The 19190-nt window shown below is 40.4% G+C and overlaps 1 protein-coding gene across 4 annotated transcripts in view; it reads left to right on the plus strand.

Moving 5' to 3' along the window:
• The first annotated feature begins 175 nt into the window (after positions 1-175).
• adcy7 (adenylate cyclase 7) overlaps positions 176-19190 on the plus strand; it is a 53040-nt gene continuing 34025 nt past the window's right edge. For all 4 annotated transcript variants that reach the window (XM_041039945.1, XM_041039936.1, XM_041039963.1 and 1 more), the window contains exon 1: positions 176-2185. The gene's annotated coding sequence lies outside the window, so the exon portion shown is untranslated. The remainder of the gene's footprint in view (positions 2186-19190) is intronic.

Here is a 19190-nt window from a genome sequence, read left to right on the forward strand (position 1 = left end):
TCTACTCTGGAGCAATACCTGGAGCTGCTGGCTGGAAAATAGGATCAAAAATTTTATCAAAAAAACAAAAAAAAAAAAGAAGAAAAAAGCAAATGGCTTAAAATGTATAAAAGTAAAAAAAAAAAAAAAAAAAGTTATGTTGAACAACAGACAAATATGTACACAGATTTTTTTTAAGACGGTAACTTACAAAAGCAATCAGTAAGAGTGGGACATAACTTATGCATGAGATTTCTTTTTGTTGATTTTTTCTGTTGGTTTAATCTGTTTTGTTATGTCTAAACAGGTTATACAAGATTTGTACAAAAATGCATCAGAAAAAAAAAATGTTAAAAATACAAGTAAGAAGAGATTGTTTCATATGACATTTTTACAAGATATACCGATTGAAGACATGTAAACATGTACATCTTGTGCCCGCAGCTTTTCGGCCAAAGCCAAAGAGCTGGTTTGGGTCCCATTGCCAACATAAATCATCAGCATCTACTTTTACTCCTGGTTGCTCTCTGTGAGTGTGCTACAGTGTTAAAATTTAGCCTTGAGTGAGCCAGTGCTCACATTCAGCCCTATAGACGACTGGGTGAGAGATCATCGTCTCGTCTCAATAGCACAGCTTCACCAGTGTAGAGGCTTTAACACTACAGGTTTAAATTAATAAGGGGTGAAAATGGTTTTATTGAAAATAAAAATATCCTACACTTGAAAAAAAAAAATGTGTTAACAATACAAATGTGGGTGATAATCTGTTCCTTTGGTAATTTACCTACTACAAAATCATTTGTATTTGTTAAATGTATTTATTTTTTTATTAATTATATGAGCATAGTAAATGATAAATGTATTATTAACATTAGAGCCCATATCTTTTAGTCCTATATTTGAAATAGGATAAGTTGCAGGGTGGTGGGGTGGGAAAAGGTGTATTCAGGTACAGTAAAATACCACCTTTATTATTTAATTGTTTTTTTTTTTTTTTTCCTTCCAGTGACAGTTGAGTGACCAAGTTACTTTGAAAAGCTTGACAGACTATTTTACAAGTCATACAGTGAGAATTGTATTTTAATATGTGGCTGGTCTACTCACTTTAAAAGGGAGCGGACTTTTGTTTTCTTTCTCTCTTTTTTTTTTTTTTTTGAAATTTTATTTTATAAACTATCATAGCAACAAACACGTCTTCAGTATGTCAGCAGTTCCCCTTTTGTCATTACAGTACAACAACTAACCTGTAGATGGAGTCATTGCTCCGAGTCTTAATCCACACAGAGTTTGGGCTTGTATACTGCATTTGGACGGTTTATCGCTGTGTTATTTTGGGGATTGACTGATAATATCTCAACGGAGTGGGCAGCTGCACATAGAAAACCCGTTAAGCTGAGTAACACACTAAAGCACAGTGCAACACCGATTGTCTTTCTCCCTAAAGTATCACTCACAGTGAAAACGAGTAGCCAGCAACAACGACCACCTTACATTATATATCTCTACAGTTACTGCTGCAGCTACAGGAAATCTTGTTCAACCCCTTGAGCAGGTTTAGTCTTCTGTGTAAAAGACAGTGAAGCACATTTTGAGTCCATACACTAACTCGCAGCCCATTATAGTTGGTGGTAAAAAGTCCGGTTCCACCCCCCTCCCCCCCTCCCCTTCATCCCTCAGCGCTATAGTTGCGGTTTTAAATGCAGTATATAAGCGCTGGTCTTGTGGTAAACGGACGAGGAGAGAGGTGATTAAAGTTAGCCGTGCCATCTGAATGTCCACTGACCATCTCTTTTCACTGCAGGAAGGCTTCAAAAACCCAACTGTACTCATCCGAAACGTTGTTTCTCTGCAGCTACTACAATCCATGCAATAAAAACAGTATAATTAACCCGCGTGTTGAGGCACGTTCTTGCTTTCTTTCTTTATCTCTCTGTCAGCGTGAATGCGTCAGTATGAACCACGTACTGTGATCTAAACTGATTTGGAAAGTTGCATTACTGAAACAAAAAAAAAAAAAAAGAAAGAAGAACTGTGGGTGTTAATGTGTGTGTGCATGACAGAGATGGAGGTGGGGCATCCTCGCGCAGATCAGCGCGTACACGGACAGTTGTACAGGAGCACGGGGACCACAACACGCTCTCCCAGCCTGCACCCTACCGGTTAGTGATGTAGATTTATCCGCGGGACGTTACCGAAATCTAGCCAGGTAAGACATACAGAAAAAAAAACTTGGTTTAACAGGAAATAACGGGAGACTTGAGAAACCCCTCTGGTTTGTCGCATCAGCGTTTAAGGTTAATTGTTGCTGAGCTGAAACAAACAAAAAAAAAGGTAAAAGGCGTGCTTTTGAGCAGGAAACTTTTCACCCCTGTGAAGAGCCTTCGGTTTGAGTCGAAGTTCATTCAGAGGTGTAGCTTTGGCAAGAGTTTGGAGTAAAAAAACAAAAAACAAAACAAACAATCGACTGTGTTTTCACGCCGCGTTTTCACCTGGCGGCTCTTGCCACACACAGTCTTGACGGTGAGTTTGGTGCGTTTCGGGTTTCAGAGCGAGACAACGAGGCCTCTTTACCGTGGTTCGGCTGAATTGAGATGTATTATTTCACTGTACGTTTGTTGAGGATTTATAGAATAAGCAATTGTCTTAATTATGAGCAGTCAGCTAACACCGTAGGCAGGTATTCGGTATGACTTAAAGTCAGTAAATTTATCGTTTACCTCCTTTTTTTTTTTTTTTTAAATGAGCATGTCCAAAGTCACCGGTTTGTCAGTGCCTCATGTATCTTCCCGTGTCTGCATTAAAAGATCCCCGACACTGAAGACAACATGTACGAAACTATGCTGCTGTAGCTTCAGTATGTGTTTCCCAAAATTAACAAAAAAAATAAAAAAAATCATTTTATTTATTTGGGGAGTGCGTATACCGTTCACAGACACTGCAGTGAAACCTGTAGAAGTCTTCGAGTCATCATGTGTTGTCTTTTGTCAGTGACTTGGTGTTCATCCAAATAAGGCTGATCCCAAAATATTTTAAGGACAGGAAATGTTTGTTGTTTTTGCAAGTATGCAAAAGTTCTGCCCTGCTGTCTAAGATGCTGACTTGAAAGCGTTTATCTCTCCATATCTCTTGCTAGAACTTTATGCTCATGGGCTGAACAGGACTAGCGTCTCTGCCTGAGTGCTTGCACTCTCTCATTTCACTAGTCACTAATGATTTTAGTCTCTTTGTAAACACTGCCACATAAAACAGGAGTTTTTGAACAATAGAGATGCTCTATGATTCTAAAAGATGCTGGTGGTTTATTGCAGCTAATATATCACTGGTGTGTCCTTAAGTCCTTGTTTCACTGACGGCTGTAAGTAAAGAAATTACGTTTTTTTTTTTAATTACCGACAGTAAATACCACACAGCTGTTGCTTATACCGTAGAGCTGTGACATGAGAGGGCACGAGGAAGCAAAGTCAGTTGCTTTTAATGAAACTAAATGATCACTGAAGTTGAATGGTTCACCCATTTAGGACAAACAGTCTCACTTACACAGGAAGATAGCTTTTTCCCCTGGGTCTCAGATTTCTACTGCCATCACAATAAAATGAAGTTGAATTGAATTTTGTTAATGGTGTTCATTGCCTTGAAAAATTAGTCTGCTTAACTCACAGGCCTTACTGTCAAAAACTTTATTGGGATCTACTTTCAAATGAAGAAATAGTCCTAAATTGGTTGAAATGGCTGTTTTTTTTTCTCAGTACATCACAGTGACTTCTCTGAGCCATAGTGCTAACTCAAAGGTAAATATATTAAAGGCTAATTTTGTTCTGGTGGAGTTGACAACTTCACTGTTTTCTAAATGAACAACACCTGACACCTGAAGTCAGTGTCAGCTTCCAGTGTTTTTATCAGCCCAACAGTGTACAACGTTTTGCATGCATGTAGTGATGCAGGATATAAAACGTGTCATCTCATCATCTGCCGCTTATCTGGGTCCAGGCCCAGGTCACGCGGGCAGCTCCCGCACAATTCACAATGCACCGAAGTCCCCTGGTACCTCCACGGGTGGTGAGCCCATGGGAGGTGGTGCCACCCAGAGTGGGATTCAAACCCACGACTCTCAGCGGTTGAGTCTCATGTTCTACCAACTGAGCTAAGCGGGCAGCAGATATAAAACATGACCTTTGTAAAAGCAGAAATCCACCGAACAGACGTCATTTTAGGAGCAGAGATTGTCATGGTTGGATTTTGCTGAGCAGCTATGCATTGGCCATGTGTACGTGCAATCAAATAATCCACCTATTGCCAACTAATGCTTTTATTCTGACTTGGCAAATACATCAGTTAAGCTGCATACGTGCACATCCTGATACCACAACGCAATATATTTGCTTCAACTCAATCTGCTCTTTGCTTTAATGTATATGACAAATCATCTGCAGGATAATAATGTGAATATTAATGTATGTTGATGTGAATATTTCACTGCTCATTCAAACTCAGCCATGACTCCTCAGTGCACTTCCTTGGCTGTAGCATTTCCTAAAGTGGACTTTTCCTGGCATCATTAAACGCTGGATGAAAGGGAAAGTTGGTTGACACTGTTTCTCTTCAGTGTCAACCAGAGATTGGGTAGCTGTACAGATATCTTGTGAAAACATCATATGGCACTTTGTTTTTTTACTAGAAAATATGAGTGTAGTTCTACTGATTAAATATGTTTGCTAAAGCTTAATAGCTGTTGCTGTTTGCACTGTAAACTGAATTCCTTGTTTTATGTTTGCGAAGACTGGGAGTATGAAAAATGTGTAAACCCTGGGATCGGATGGTAAATGCCTTCCTGGCACTATAATTCAGTGCGCACAGATATATCTGTCCATATGGAGCATACGTAGTGTCACCATCTGCGTAAGGATGACAGGGATGGCGTGTGTGTGTGTGTGTGTGTGTGTGTGTGTGTGTGTGTGTGTGTGTGTGTGTGTGTGTGTGTGTGTGTGTATCATTAATCCTTTTGTCAATTCTGCCCTAGTAAATGTAGGTGGCTTATAGGGTTACTAGTAGCTGAAATATTAAAACCAAATGTCCTTATATAGTGAATATAGCAAAACTGGTTTATCGCAAATGTCTCTGAGCATGAAAAGTAATGCAAAGGGATAAGAATCAAGTGAGAGAGCAAGAGGGACACTGACTTTGAGGTATGGAGCTGGTTTGTTTGAGTACAATGGGTATATGAGACTGCTCAGTGGCACGGCATTAGGCTGAGGTTAAATTCTTGGTCATGGATCAGTGGATCAATGTGCTGCTGCACTGCCCAGGCTATTTCGTAGAATAGCTGTGATCTAAATTGTGACACATACGTTGGCATTTGCAGATTGTGTGCAATTATCCATTGTGATGCAGTGATGTATCTCATCCTGACCTGATGGGAAGCTTGTTGTGATTGTGCATGTTTCTATATTGATTTTACAGTTTGATGGATCTGGACAGGGCCCGTCTTGTTGGGCGCTATACAGCACAGGACACACATGCTCACATGATCAAAAAAAAAAGAGTGATGACAGAGCCTGCTATCTTCATCGCTGTTTTGTGACGAGTCTCTTAATAACCTGTGGTAGAGTTGTTTTGTGTTTCTTTTTCCTCTGTCATGCAGCCTCAGCTGGCCATGTAGGCAGCAGAAAGCAGTGTTTTCCTCAGTGAGGTTTATGTACATGCAGGGGTGTCTCTCTGCGAGACCTGTCCAATACAGAGCATTTACTTTAGAGAGTCTTTGATTTTTAGATCATATATTAACCACCTACACTGTTATACCCATGGTAAAAGCGGTGATACGTTTGGAGTCCCTGGGCTTTTGTGGGCATTAATGTGCATCGATTTAGACATCATTGCAATCAGTCTGTATTCTTAGGTGTGCTCTTTATCTGACCAGGCTTTGGCCACGGTCCCTGACAAACCGGTGCTTTTCTCTTTTGACAGACAAAGTGTTTATTTAGTTTGACTCCTCCTGAGTTGTTAACAGTTATTCAAATCATACTCGTTAGTGGTTAAATTTGTTGTTTTATACATTATCACTGATCCTAAAAGAGCTGCAGACTTGTGTAGCTTACTGAAACACACACACACGCCCACCCACACACATGCATTCAGTACATGCACGGTCTCGGTCTGTGCTTGACAGTGACAGTGATAGTGACCTTGACAGGAAACACAGGAGAACCCTCACAGGAAATGTGAATGTGACTTGTTGCAGGTTTTCTTTAGAACTAGGGTTGACACCATCTGTCAGGCAGAGACACACACACACGCTCTCTTCTTGTGTTGCTTTCAGTATCTTTCTTAATCTGCAGCTGACTATCTTCTTTCTTTCTTTCTGAGATAAAACATTTCTGTTCCTATAAGTGGAGTTATTCATAAAGAACTATCCAGTCATCAGGCAGTATATTATTTGTGCAGTAACACTGCAGTAAAACTCCACCCAGAATTATTTTGAAGCACATGTCTGATCAGTGCTTGGAAAGTGTGTGTGTCAGGAAAAACCCACTTTACGTCTTTCTGCTGTCGGAGACTTCCTTCCTATCTCTGCCTCAGTAGAGAAATGTCATCCAGGTTTGTGTTCTCTACACACACACGGCTGATTGCTCACATAATAGGCATTTTCTGTTGTCATTAGACCCCATGATATTTTCCAAATGCTTCTAGCCACTCATAAAGCTGATGATTTCACCCACTTCTCCCCTCTCTCCCATCCTCTCCCTCTTTGTCTCCCATCTTTCATCCTCGCTTTCTCTCATCCACTTTGGAGCGGGCTCTCTGCTCTCTCCCCTCCTCAGGCTTGAAATGAGAAGGGTTCCTCTCGGTGGACAGTGTGCTAATCCCTGAACACACACAGGGGACTAATCGGACTCATTAACTCTGACTCTGGTGCTTCGAGCCAGAGATCAGCACTAATCCTTCTTCACCACAGCCTTTGCCATGCATGTTATGAATGCTCTTTCTGTTTTCCTGTGCTGTTTATTTTTTTCATGCAAATGAGGAGAGACATCAAACATGTTACCCATGCAAAGTGATTTTTGTGATGCTGTGGTAGTTGTTTTTCTTGTTTGGTTAAGCAGGCACAATGGTTCACTTTTAGCTTCAAACATCACCTCAGAATGATTTCTGACACACCATGTTATCATAATTTAGTTTGACAACACGTCATAGTGTTAAACGTGAGGATGTAAATCCAGGTTTAAAACCAGAGCAAAAACATCTGCTCATCAGATCATCGATTGGTGATTCAAGCCACTTACTGGCCCGGTGCTCAGTGGAACCACCAAACTCTCTGGACTTTTTTTTACACTTATTAAGCTTCTTTGATCTATTTAAAGTGAACCTAACCTCATCTCAGTATCTGTTGGCCTAAGTGTGTGAGGCTAGAGTGTTGGGTGGAGATGACCTTTACTTGGCTGATTCCTCTGTCTGTTTCTCACTCCCAGGATTTCCCCCGTATTGTGCTGTGAAATTGTAGGAAACGTCCCCGCCGTAGAAAAATAATGAACACAAGCAGGACGCTTCTGGGACCAGGGTCTCAAAAGTCGCTCAAGGCTCAGAGGTCTCTGTCACTGATATCATCAACCCTGCGGGAGACTCTGTCTCGCTTTCTATCTCGCTTTGCACTGTCCAGTGGAATCTATGAGCAAGCGGTTTTAATTTTCCTTATGTTGAATGCTTATTTTTCCTACTTTAACCTCTTGACAGTTTGAAAGACAAGACTCTTAGTTTGCAACCATGTTAATGTGAATTCATGCTGCTAAAATCAGCAACTTAAACTGATAAAGTCATGACTGAATATGGTGTACATGGCACCACATGGTTTAATGACGGTCCCACAGTCAGTCCCATTCTAAAACCCTGCAAACTTGATAGATTAAACATACTGAAAAAAAAACCGATCTGATTATCTGCTCTGCCAGAGCTGTACCAAATGTACACAAATTGATCTAAATTTAAAGTATTATTAAGTTTTCTTCTCCTTTACTATGAAATATAAATCATTACTAGTGCAATAAAGTTGTTTTTGAAAATAATTGAATAGGTTGAATTGAGTTTGTAATCATGGTGTGACTAGTGGTTTTAGGTTAAATACACCTGTATCTAGACGGTACAGCACCTGGTCAGTTTCCTTCTGAAAACTACATCACGAAGACAAAGGCACGCTATTAAACAGGCCTGTTTTTTGAAAAGCACCAATTAGTGTAAGTATAAATAAAGGCACTGAATACCCCTGAGGGCAGCACAGTGACTCAGTGGTTGGCACTCTTTCCTCTCTTCAAGGAGATTCTGGGTTTGAACCTGACTTGACAGGCTGAGGGTGTTTCTATGTGGAGTTTGGATCTTTCTTACTTTCATTTATTGTATAACCAATGTGGTTATTGTGTGAATCCCTGTACTTCCATTTAAGATTACCCTCCAGACTTTCTGCCAGTCTATGGCAGCTTAACAGTACTGATGTATATGTGTATATGCAACTCTGCACATCCTGGGAAAGTTTCTTCTAAGGAAACATTGCAGACTCTACCCCCTTGTCAAACTGCTAGTGCATCATGGTGGGAATATGCTGCTTTTATTTCTTTTTAGGATTATTATTGTTGTTAGATAGCCAAAAGTGGAGAGATCACAGACACCAAGGGGAAAGAAAGACGGGGAAAGATATGTAACAAAGATCTTTTGGCTCAACATGAACTGGGCCATTGTTGCTTGTGGTCAGTACCTTAACCCACAGGTGGCCAGGGCTTCCCGAAAACACTGCTTTTATCGGGGATTAGCCGAGCTGTGCTTAGAACTCACTCTCTTCTTTCTGATCCCACTCTGTCTCAAAAATGGCACTGATTGCCACACCATTAGCTGTGGTTGTAAATGTTTGTTTCCATGGTGATATTTAAAATATTTGACAATTCATGTTCATATGTGGCATCATTGTCCACAGATTTTAGCTGAAGGCATCTATGTGGTATGTTGAAGTGCTATTCATTTGATGTTGTTATGATTGAGCTGGTCTGTGAAAATTTGTGTAGTTGATCTACAGTGAAGGTGCTTTAAAATTTGTTAATAATGCTTTAAAAATTGTAGCATTGTAGCAGCCTCAGTGTATGGATTGTTTGTTAACTCTTGTATTGTGCTTTTATTGTATGCTCTATTGACATCATCTAGCCTTTAATTTTCAGTCACATTTGTTCAAGACTGCTGATAAACCTTGCACAGGAAAGCTCTTCAGGGGCCTTAAGAGGCCGTGCCCTCTTACTTCTGCTGTTTGGAGAGGATCAGTGCTACTGAGATGGGATGTTTTTGCAGAGCCATTAGAGAAATGCCTCTTCACCCTATTGTCTGTTAAATTGTTCCATTTCCTGGGCACCTTTTCCGCCCACAGGCCCTTTGTGAAAACACTAATTACAATCTGCCTTCAGCAGTTTGGTGATAAAATGTATTTCAGTGTCAGCACACACTCAAAAATGAATCATTTATTTATAACCATAAAGATCCAATCAATTATAAATTCAGAATCCTAAACCTTGAATAACGTGAGTATAAGGCACTGGGTGTGTGAGATAATGTGTTGACCGTAAAAAAAAACAAGCTTTGAGCCGCGTGGATTCGTATGAGGTAACCTCGTGTGTCTAACTTCTAGATCGAATGCTGCGTCGAATGTTGAAATACCCTGCAGCGAGTGCGAGCCGATCCATACCTCCTGTGAATGCTCGTTTGAGTGTGGATGGTGCAGATGTGTGGGTGTCTTTTTCTCTCTCTTTTTCCCCATTTCAATTTCAGTGTTTTTTCGTGCTTGCTGTGGTTCAAGGACATTATATAATGCTTATGAGAGCACCCCATCTGGAGAAGTGCCATTGAGACGCCGAGTTTGCAGAACTCACTTTAGAACTGAAAAACAGTTTACCTGTGAAAGACATTAGTAACTGAGGACACTAAATGGAAAGAGGAATTTGCAGTACAGCAGGTAAACAGCTCTCAGGCACGAAAAATCTTTGTAGCTCTGTGGTTACCCATTTTTAACATTTTTCATGGGTTTATGGTGGTTTCAATGTTTGAGAAGATACTGCTAATGGTACTTGTCTTTGTCTTTTTAAATCTAAATGTACTCAAAAGCATCAGCTTCTCATGTAGCGTTTAATAAGGGTGATGAATATAATTATTCAGCTGGCACACAGAGGTGTGCTCCCGGTTGATGCTGCTTTGTGTTTTTGTTGTATCAGTATGCGCATTCGCTCTTTCAGAAATGTGTAGTGTTTGCATGCCACATAGAGGCTTGCAGCACTTTGCTGCTTCAACAAGCCGCTCATTGTGCTCGGCTAGTTAATGAGTGATTAGCCAGGATTGGCTCTCTGTTTGAGAAGAGGAGCTGGTACATGACCTATCAAATAAATAGAGTTGAGACACTAAGATACAAGAGAGAGATGCCACTGGATGGAGGCTGTCCGTCACTGAGACTGTACAATTCAAATTGCACTAGATAAAGTATTACATATACTGTAGTGCTGAAATGATTAATTCATGAATCAATCAGGTGATTGACAAAAAAATAATCAGCAGCTATTTTGATAATCGATTATTGACTGTTCAAAAACAGTGAAAGTAGACCTGATCGTGCTGTTCATAGAGAGGTGACAGTGTTACTGACTAGTAGAATCTGATCTATTTATTCCAAATTATATTTAATAATTTGGAATAATTGTATTGAACAAAATTAACCACTGCCACATTTTGCTGATGCACTCTTTTGACCTTGCTATGGCAACAACTGTCTTTTCAAAGATCTGGTTTCTGTTGCTGTGTCATACAACACATACACACAGACACACACTCACTGCATCCTTTGTGAGGCTGTCACACGGGCCACCGCTGTCACCATTTGGGGTGCAGTGGTCCAGTGGAGCGACCCAAAGCTTTAAGGCTCATGTGTCGCACAGAGTCAAAAGAATGCTGTTCTATTAATGAGGTATGGTTAGATAACCTATCCTGTGATACTGTCCTGTCTTCTAGTTGACACAAGAAATATAAAGTTTTTTTTTTTTTTTTTTTTTTTTTTTTGCTTTGTGAAAATGATTTGCATTGTGTATTGTGACTCAGTCCCTCTCATTTCTCAGTATATGAGAAAACAATTTCACTTTTACTGTCTTCACTTGTCAGTTACTACTCATCTCAAATGTACAATGTGTACAATAAATCAACAATACATTTTGGTTCTTCCCTGCAGCAGTGCTTATGTATTCTAACTATAGTATACAACAAAACTGAGTACACCCCTGTGCAGTAACACTAACATGTTCACTCACTTAATCAGAACAGTTTCATCTAACAGTAATTGTGTTAGTTTTAAGTTTTAAGCTGAAGTGTATTGTATTTGATCTTATGTATATTTTAAAACACACATTGGATAGTCTACATTGAAAATGTAAATTACAACTTCAATGCAACAAAAGTTAGTACACCTGTGATATCCAGTTAAGGCTGTTTTCATGAACAAGGTTGTAAAATGATCTGTGAGCATCACAGCTTTCTCACTTTTGGCCTGGGTTGTGTCTAATGCAGCATGGTTAACAACTATAGTGCCCGTCGTGTAACATGGAGGCGTGAGTGTGCAGATATGTGGCTGCATTAGAGCAAATGGTGTTGAGGAGATGACGTTTATAGGAATCACCCTGAGTGCGAGTTGGTATACCCTTCTCCTTTTGAATCTAAAGAAGAAAAAAAAAATTAAATTAACACTTGTATTATACACTTGGAGTATTTTAAAGCAGAAGGCAGAGAAACAAAACCCCTCCAGCAAAGAGCAGCTGAAAAGAATCATTTGTGAAGAATCAGTGGTTGTTTTCATAACAGCATCCATCTGTGACTAATTGCGCAGTGGCTGCAGGTTCCCTTTTTATGAAGCTGTCCTTGCACCGTCGTAAGGGAAATGAGTCACTGTTACCAAGGAAGTGAGATAGTGTGCGGTCGACTGTATGTCACAAGGTAAGGTTGGCCTTCACTCAGGGGAATTATCAGAGCACTGAAAACCTGTGTGCTCGTTTGATCTTCGAGCTCGGCAGAAGTGCATTCAGTTTCAAAGATGTGCAACAGAGAAACAGAGAGGGGAAAGTAGAGAGGTGAAGAGTGCAAAAAGAGTGGGAGGGATAAAATTGTAGGATTTGTGGAAAAACGCGTTTGTGTTTTTACTGTTGGCTCATTTACAATATGCTAAAATGTCAGGACTTAAAAAAGTGGTGCAATCTGCTGTAGACTGACTGACAGTCAAACACACACACACACACACACACACCAGCAAGACTGTTGGTGATGGCATGTTTGCAGAGGCTGCTTAGACATGCTGAAGTCTACACCGTACGTTTTTTTAAGGTGACAGTGTAATCCAGAACTTGTGGCTACTCTCCAGCTACTCTGCACTGTGTAGCATTTAGTTCAAAGCAGGGATTGCTAACAGCTGACAGTACATTGAACAAAAAGCTTTGTGTTCCTCTTTCAGATTAAGCCTATGTGGTGCAAGAAAGTGTGTGTGTGTGTGTGTGTGTGTGAGAGAGAGAGAGAGAGAGAGATTTCCTTTTTCTCAATACATGGTGCTCAATTTTGAGATTTGGAAAATTATGAACCATGCTTGTGATAGTTTTAGTAAATTAGAAAATTCCAGTGTCTGTCGGGCTGAATGTGCAGGATGCTAAAAGCTGCTTCTTCAAGACGTTTCAAATAAAGCGAAAGTCAGTGATCTCTGACCAAAAGCTCTCTCACAGCTACACCTTTTTCTTTGGTTTGGTTGGATTGCCCCCTATTTGTTTGGAGAATGAATCTTACAGTTCGCGTTGCCCCTTTAAAGGATTAGTCTCAAGAAATTCTATATGTGGCAATTCCTCGGACACTGCTCTGACACTGTAAATTCTTGCAAGCGTTCCAAATGAAAGTAGTTGGTTAATGGTTAAAATGACAAAGGTTTGCACCAGCAGGTCACATCACAAATGCTAATTAAGGTTTTTTTTGTAGGTAACATGGATTAGACCAAAGTTAAATTTGGTTGATGTTAGGCCTGTTTGCTTTGTACAACTAGCATCTGTCCTCAGCTGAAGATTGTCTATGGGGCATCACTCTGTAACACATATCCAGTTAAAAAGACCTAAACCTTGAAGACTCTCACCTAAAAATGACTGAAATTTGGAGGAGTGTTATCTCTCGTTCCACAAGCTGCACATGAAAACTAGCCATTAGCAAGCTCTTTTTGGAGTGAACAATAATTCTCCTTTGCCTCTGTTAAGTATGCAGACAATTCATCCTTTGTAGTTCTGACTGGGACCATACCCTCCTCACATAGGATGAGTTCTCCACACCTGGATGAGTTTGTCTGTGTGCGGCACAGAGCGAGACTGTGACTCATGTTTGGGAGGGGCTGCAGTGAAACTCCACTCATCTCAAGCCAGTTCCTTTGAGAAATCCTGCACAGCAGACAGATGCTCAGTGGGAGTAACCTCACTTTCACCCAACTCAGCCAAAAACTCTTCTTCCCACTCAGCCGCAGAAACCCCAGGAACGGTGCTGCTGTCTTTAGGCATTCCCGACAGTGTAGCTGTTCAGCAGCGACGCTTTCGTCTACATTCCTTGGCTCGCAGTGGCAAAACATAAGGGGTGGCTTTTGCAAAACTTGTAACTCTAGCCTTGCCCCTTACTGTAAGGCTGCCACAGACAAGGCCTCCATTGAGAGTCAGAAAGAGCAGTGTGCCATTGGAGAACACAGAGCCAATGTAAAGATCGTCCTGAGGTGGAGGCTTGACTAGGACTGTTCAGCACAGGTTGGATGTCAGTTGTATGAAAAGTCTGCTACAGGAACAAATATTGAGAGAGTGCTAATGAAGACATTCAGTGGAGAGACAAGGATGCTATTAGTTAAATCCTCAGGCTCCCTCCCTCCAGTCATCCATAGCTCCAAGGAGGCATTTGAGGTAATGAGATCCCTCTGTGCTCCTTCTGCGTCACTCCCACCATCTGACCTCTCGGCTGCTGCACAGCTGTAATTGAAGGCTTAGCAGAATGTGCCGTGCCATGCGGTGCTTATAGCACATACAGTCAGCATTTCTTTTCCCTGTTATACATGTATGATTTTTCTTAGCACAGCTATTCATTCAACTCTACACATCTACACCACAGAGTCACTCGGTCAACCTTGTGCTGAGGCAGTCGGGTATTAATAGTTTGTTTTAATTAAAACTCAAATAGTTTATAATTTTTTTTTAAACTTACCTCTAATAGAAAATGTGCCCTATCACCAGAAACATCAAGTAGCCACAGCTCAGTGCGAGTGGGCCAGCTCTAGTTCTGAGGCTCGTGCCACCTGTGTATCAAAAAGCTGTATACTTCTGGCCCCTGAGAAACTCTTCTGGGGCACTCAGGGTTTAAGTGCTTAGCTCAAGGGCAACTTATCAGGGGTGTTTTAAGGGATGAGAGAGTGTCGCTCAACACCCTGTCATCTCACCCCGCCTCACCCCTCTTGTAACAGCACTCTGCCGTCAAGACCTGTACCTGAGCCGCGTTGTTTGGCTCTGGATGGATGGTATAGTGTATATAAGTGTGTGTGTGAAGGCTTTTGGACAGGGTGTCTTTTGATAACACTGCCCAGTCCGTGTTTGAGCCAGAGCCAGGCAGCTGTTCTAGTTTATGCAGACATTCTCCCTGCATGCACACCCATGTCATGTAGAGTCCATACTAAATAGATATTTGAAGCCAATTTAATCACCTACATCTCGCGTCATTTGAGCTGTAATTTTGAGGTTTTTGAAGAGTTTTGAATTCTCAGAGAACCGTGGCAGACACAGTGTTGTTTGACCAGTTTAAATTCTGTGTCATTCATATATTTTATTTCTATAATATAATGCAATAATACAAATCTCTATACTTGAGCAAGGGCATAAATAAAGCTGCGAGGAATGTTTTACTATTTAGCTAGATTCAAAGAAAAAACATTTTTTATGTAGATAAAACCAGTTATATGTACAACGGATTGTAGAACTCGCCCCCCAGATCCCACCTGTCTTTGCACAGATGCTTTGACTAACAGGATAATTGTGCATCCTTCCTGGCTTCTCACCCACCAGCACTACTAGGGTGTTGGCCTGGTAAACCTACACATATCATAGTTTTGCAAATGTCTGCAACAGCTGTAGAAAAGAAAACTAATTGGGAAAAAGAAAATGGCACGTATGAGTAAGAGAATGTTCAGACAGGCCAGTGGTGACCACAGAATCAGAGAACAAGTTTATTCAAGTCACCGTTGTTTGAAAGAGTTGGTAAACTGCCACTGAATACAACCTAAAGTTAAAGCTACCTAAGGTACATATAATGGTGCATCATCTTGGCCACGCATGGAAAAATTCTGTTTTGTTGTTGGTTTGGACCTGAATTTAACCAACATATTTTTTTTTTTTTTTTACATATTTCTGCTAATTTATTTCACAGTGACGCTTTATGTGCTTAAAATAATCAGCTGGGTAAAAATACAACAGTAAAAGGGGGAAGTTACAAAGGGTTTTTACAGCCTGCCACTCAACACTAAGTAAAACTTTCTTTGGCAGAAATCATAGACTCCAAACATTTGTTGTCACCAGCTGAGAGACTCTCTGTTCTTGCTTTAGAAATACTTTTCCTGCCTTCGCCTGCAGAACACCTTTAGTGCTGAAGTATTTTTTTGTATGTGCTGTATGTTAAGTCTGGGGACTGTACTTTATGAAAGCCACTGCTGACATTGTTTCTCAAAATAGCTGAATTGTATTTAGGTCATCGTCTTGTTGTAACCTTTTTTAATTTCAGTTTCCTCACTGATGCTTGCCTGAAACATTAGCTTTCAGACACTTAGTAGAATCTACGACTAGTCTACCTATCCACACAATGCTTACTGTGCCACTGGCTGCCCCATAACCCCAAAACACAGTAGATTTACTGCCATTCTGCTGTGTTGTTGATTTGAAAAGCCGACAGTTTGCTTCCATAGTGTTTTGTGATGTTTATTGTTTAAGGTCACATTGCACTGACAAGTAATAAGTGTGTCTTCATATGGCCACAGCCACATGTTGAAATGTTCATATCCCAACCCTTCACAACTTCAGCTGGATATGGTATTTAATATATAGGTTCCATAAGGTCCTTTTATATCAACAGGCTTTGTGTTGGACTTATTCTTTCAGTTTTAATTTTCCTTCCCTTTAGAGCCAAACAGAGAGACCAAATCAAATAAGCATCATAAAACTTTAGCATGGGTTGTTAAAATGTCCCATAGATCTCAGGGTCACATGTTCAGATATTTTTTCAATGATCAGTGTTTTTCTACCTTTGAAATGACCTTTAGCAATAACCTGTACACGCACCATGGTTGTGTAGCTCTTTCCCTGCACTCTCCACTAATGCGCTTCCCGTACATGCTGTCCAAATGCAAACATGCATATTTATGAGTACATCTGACATAGTGTAATAATTTTAAAACTGTAAATCTTCAATCACAAATGAAATCACAATCTCAGATATTACTCTTTCTTGTCTAAATGCTCCAGGGATGTGACTGGAATGTTTTGCTTTTGGTAAAAGGTGACGGATATGGCCTTGCGAAGGGCAGACATTAAAATCGTGTTTTGAACCTAAGCCGGTTTGGATTTACTTACTGTTTTGTCACTCCGTTTGCAGTGCTTCTGTTGGACACCTTTAAGACTGCCAGACGAGAGGACAGCATGGTGTGCAGCAATGAGTTGGAATGCAATCACAGCCACGCCGTTTGATATATCCTAACACAAGAATTAAATATTGCAGAAGATGAAGCCACATTCTGTGCATGGACTCACCCAGGGAATTTTAATCCCCTCAATCTAAAAGCTTTAGTTTAATGTCACACTAATGCACCCGCTGTATTTGAACATTAGATTGGATTGTATGAGCGGTGCTGTACTGCGTTCCAGTAAAAGCTGTGTGGGAATTGGTGGTCTTATCTGTCTCATGCTATGTAACATGGAGTACATCTTCAGTATTACTGAACCTCTCCTTCAGGTCCATAGATGATCACCATCTTGCCTTGCTCATTGCTAGTGTGAAGGAATGTTGTTTTAGCAGCATTGAATTCATATAGCAGTGAATTCATATAGTAGCACAATACTTGCACATAGTATGATTTAGTATGATGAATGATTAAATGTAAATTATGATCAGAAAAGTAATGGTCTCTTTAGTGTACCATGCCATATCATCTGTGAGTTTATTACAGAGATAATTTAATAGGGGTAGTGGGTGAAATGATGCATATAAAAGGAAAAACACTACAGGAATACTAGAGGAATATTTATCCAAAGACAAATACTTGGCCAAATTTTAAACAGTGGTGATTTATTCATCAGTCTTGTCTATGAATGGCCTTTTCAAAAATCTTTTATTGCTGTTGAAACAGTAATTTTACAGTATTTCCTCCACTTATTAACAGTGTCAGAACTTTTGAATTACTGATTGTTATTAAGATTTCTTCATAGAGCCAAGAGATCAGATTACTGATATAAGAATCAAGAGTGCTAAATAAAAATCATGGAGAATTTACAGTCACATTTATTGTTTTTAATGTAAGAGGGATTCTTTTCATAGTTAACTTTAAATCAACATTTAATTTTAAGCATGTCTTGGCAGAGTCCATCTATATTACCGGCTAATTTAACCTCAAGTTGACATAAATCAGCAGAAATCTCTTTTGATTAAATGGTTTCTACACATAAGAGATGGCCATCATGGTCCGATGTATGCCTAATGAAAATACAAGATATACAGTACACAAGCACATGCATGCGCAACACACGCAACACACACACTCAATACTGACTGGCTGAAAACAGTCTGATAACCTCCCATTTTCCTTGTGAGATTGTGTAATAGATATTATGTAATTCCATTGTCAGTGTAGTGTGTAAGTCACTGCTGTCAAGGCCCCATTAACCTTAATTTGCTCTCAGTGTAGAACAAGACCTCACCCTGCTGAACAAACATCCATGAGCTAATAATGAGAATCCAAAATATATTCACAGACACTGCACTTAAAAGCATTTTACTGTATGCTTAGTCAACTCGATCATGTTTACTATGAGCAAATCAGCTACACGTATGAATCCACCTTTACTGTTAAAGATTGTGCTGCGAGCCTTCGTGATTTCAGACAGAAAGACGAGTTTGTCATTATGAATCCCATTTACTTTTTACGTCAGTCTTTCGATCTTTCTAATTTACATTATAGGGTTACATCTTTCAGCGACTGTGCCACAGGATGCATGTCAGACATCGCAGTTTACTGATGAGGGTGTGGTGGTGATATGGCTGGTCGCACACACACACACACACACACACACACAGAAACAAGAGGGAGAATTGGTTTGCAGGTCAAACTATTACAGCACCACAGGGGTTGGTGCCCTTGGAGTGTTGCCCATTCCTGGTGTAGCCTTTGATGACAGTGCTTCCCAAAGATAATAGAGAACGTGTTAAAAGAGGACGAACATCATGGAATGTGTTTCCCTTTAATGTCTGACAGTTGCATGTGGGGAATACTTAATCCCTGCTTCTGTAGCATCAAAGGGTTTCTCTCATAAGAGCACTGTAGGCTGCTCTGTAAACCTATGTACTTACACACTAAAGTCTGAGCCTTACTGATGTTTCACATACTGGCCTCTTGAGGAATTTTAGTCTCCTTTACAACATGCTGTCTGACACTGAAGTTTAACCAGTGCATTAATGGGTGCGTGTACAAGTGTGAATCCTGAACACAGTTAAAACAACTCTAGTTATGACAGTGGATTGTAGAAAACATGCACCACATGGCCCTGTCAGCAGCCAGGGCTTTATGGTAGCCTGGTAAATTACCATCATCATGCTAATCTGAAGCTGCAGCCCGTTTCTGTTGCAGTAGTTCTGCATGAAATCCACGTAAGGTTTTGTTTAGCTGTGCAAACAGTTCTCTACTGTGCTGGCTGCAGATGCTGAGGTTTCTCTGTGAATGGTAGTGCCGGTAGTAAGCTGGCTGGCGTACTGAGGGATAATTATGGTTTTCTTATTGGTGGTGGCGGTGGTGGAAGGGGGCCCTCCTGCTCCACAGTTACAGGATGGAGCAGGTCCAGTTATGAAACCTGAAATGGGAATGTGGCTGGCTACACCAGCTGGAAACAATGGTCTCTCTCACTGTA

Source organism: Toxotes jaculatrix, chromosome 1 (assembly GCF_017976425.1).
Source record: "Toxotes jaculatrix isolate fToxJac2 chromosome 1, fToxJac2.pri, whole genome shotgun sequence".
Taxonomy (NCBI): Eukaryota; Metazoa; Chordata; class Actinopteri; family Toxotidae; genus Toxotes; species Toxotes jaculatrix.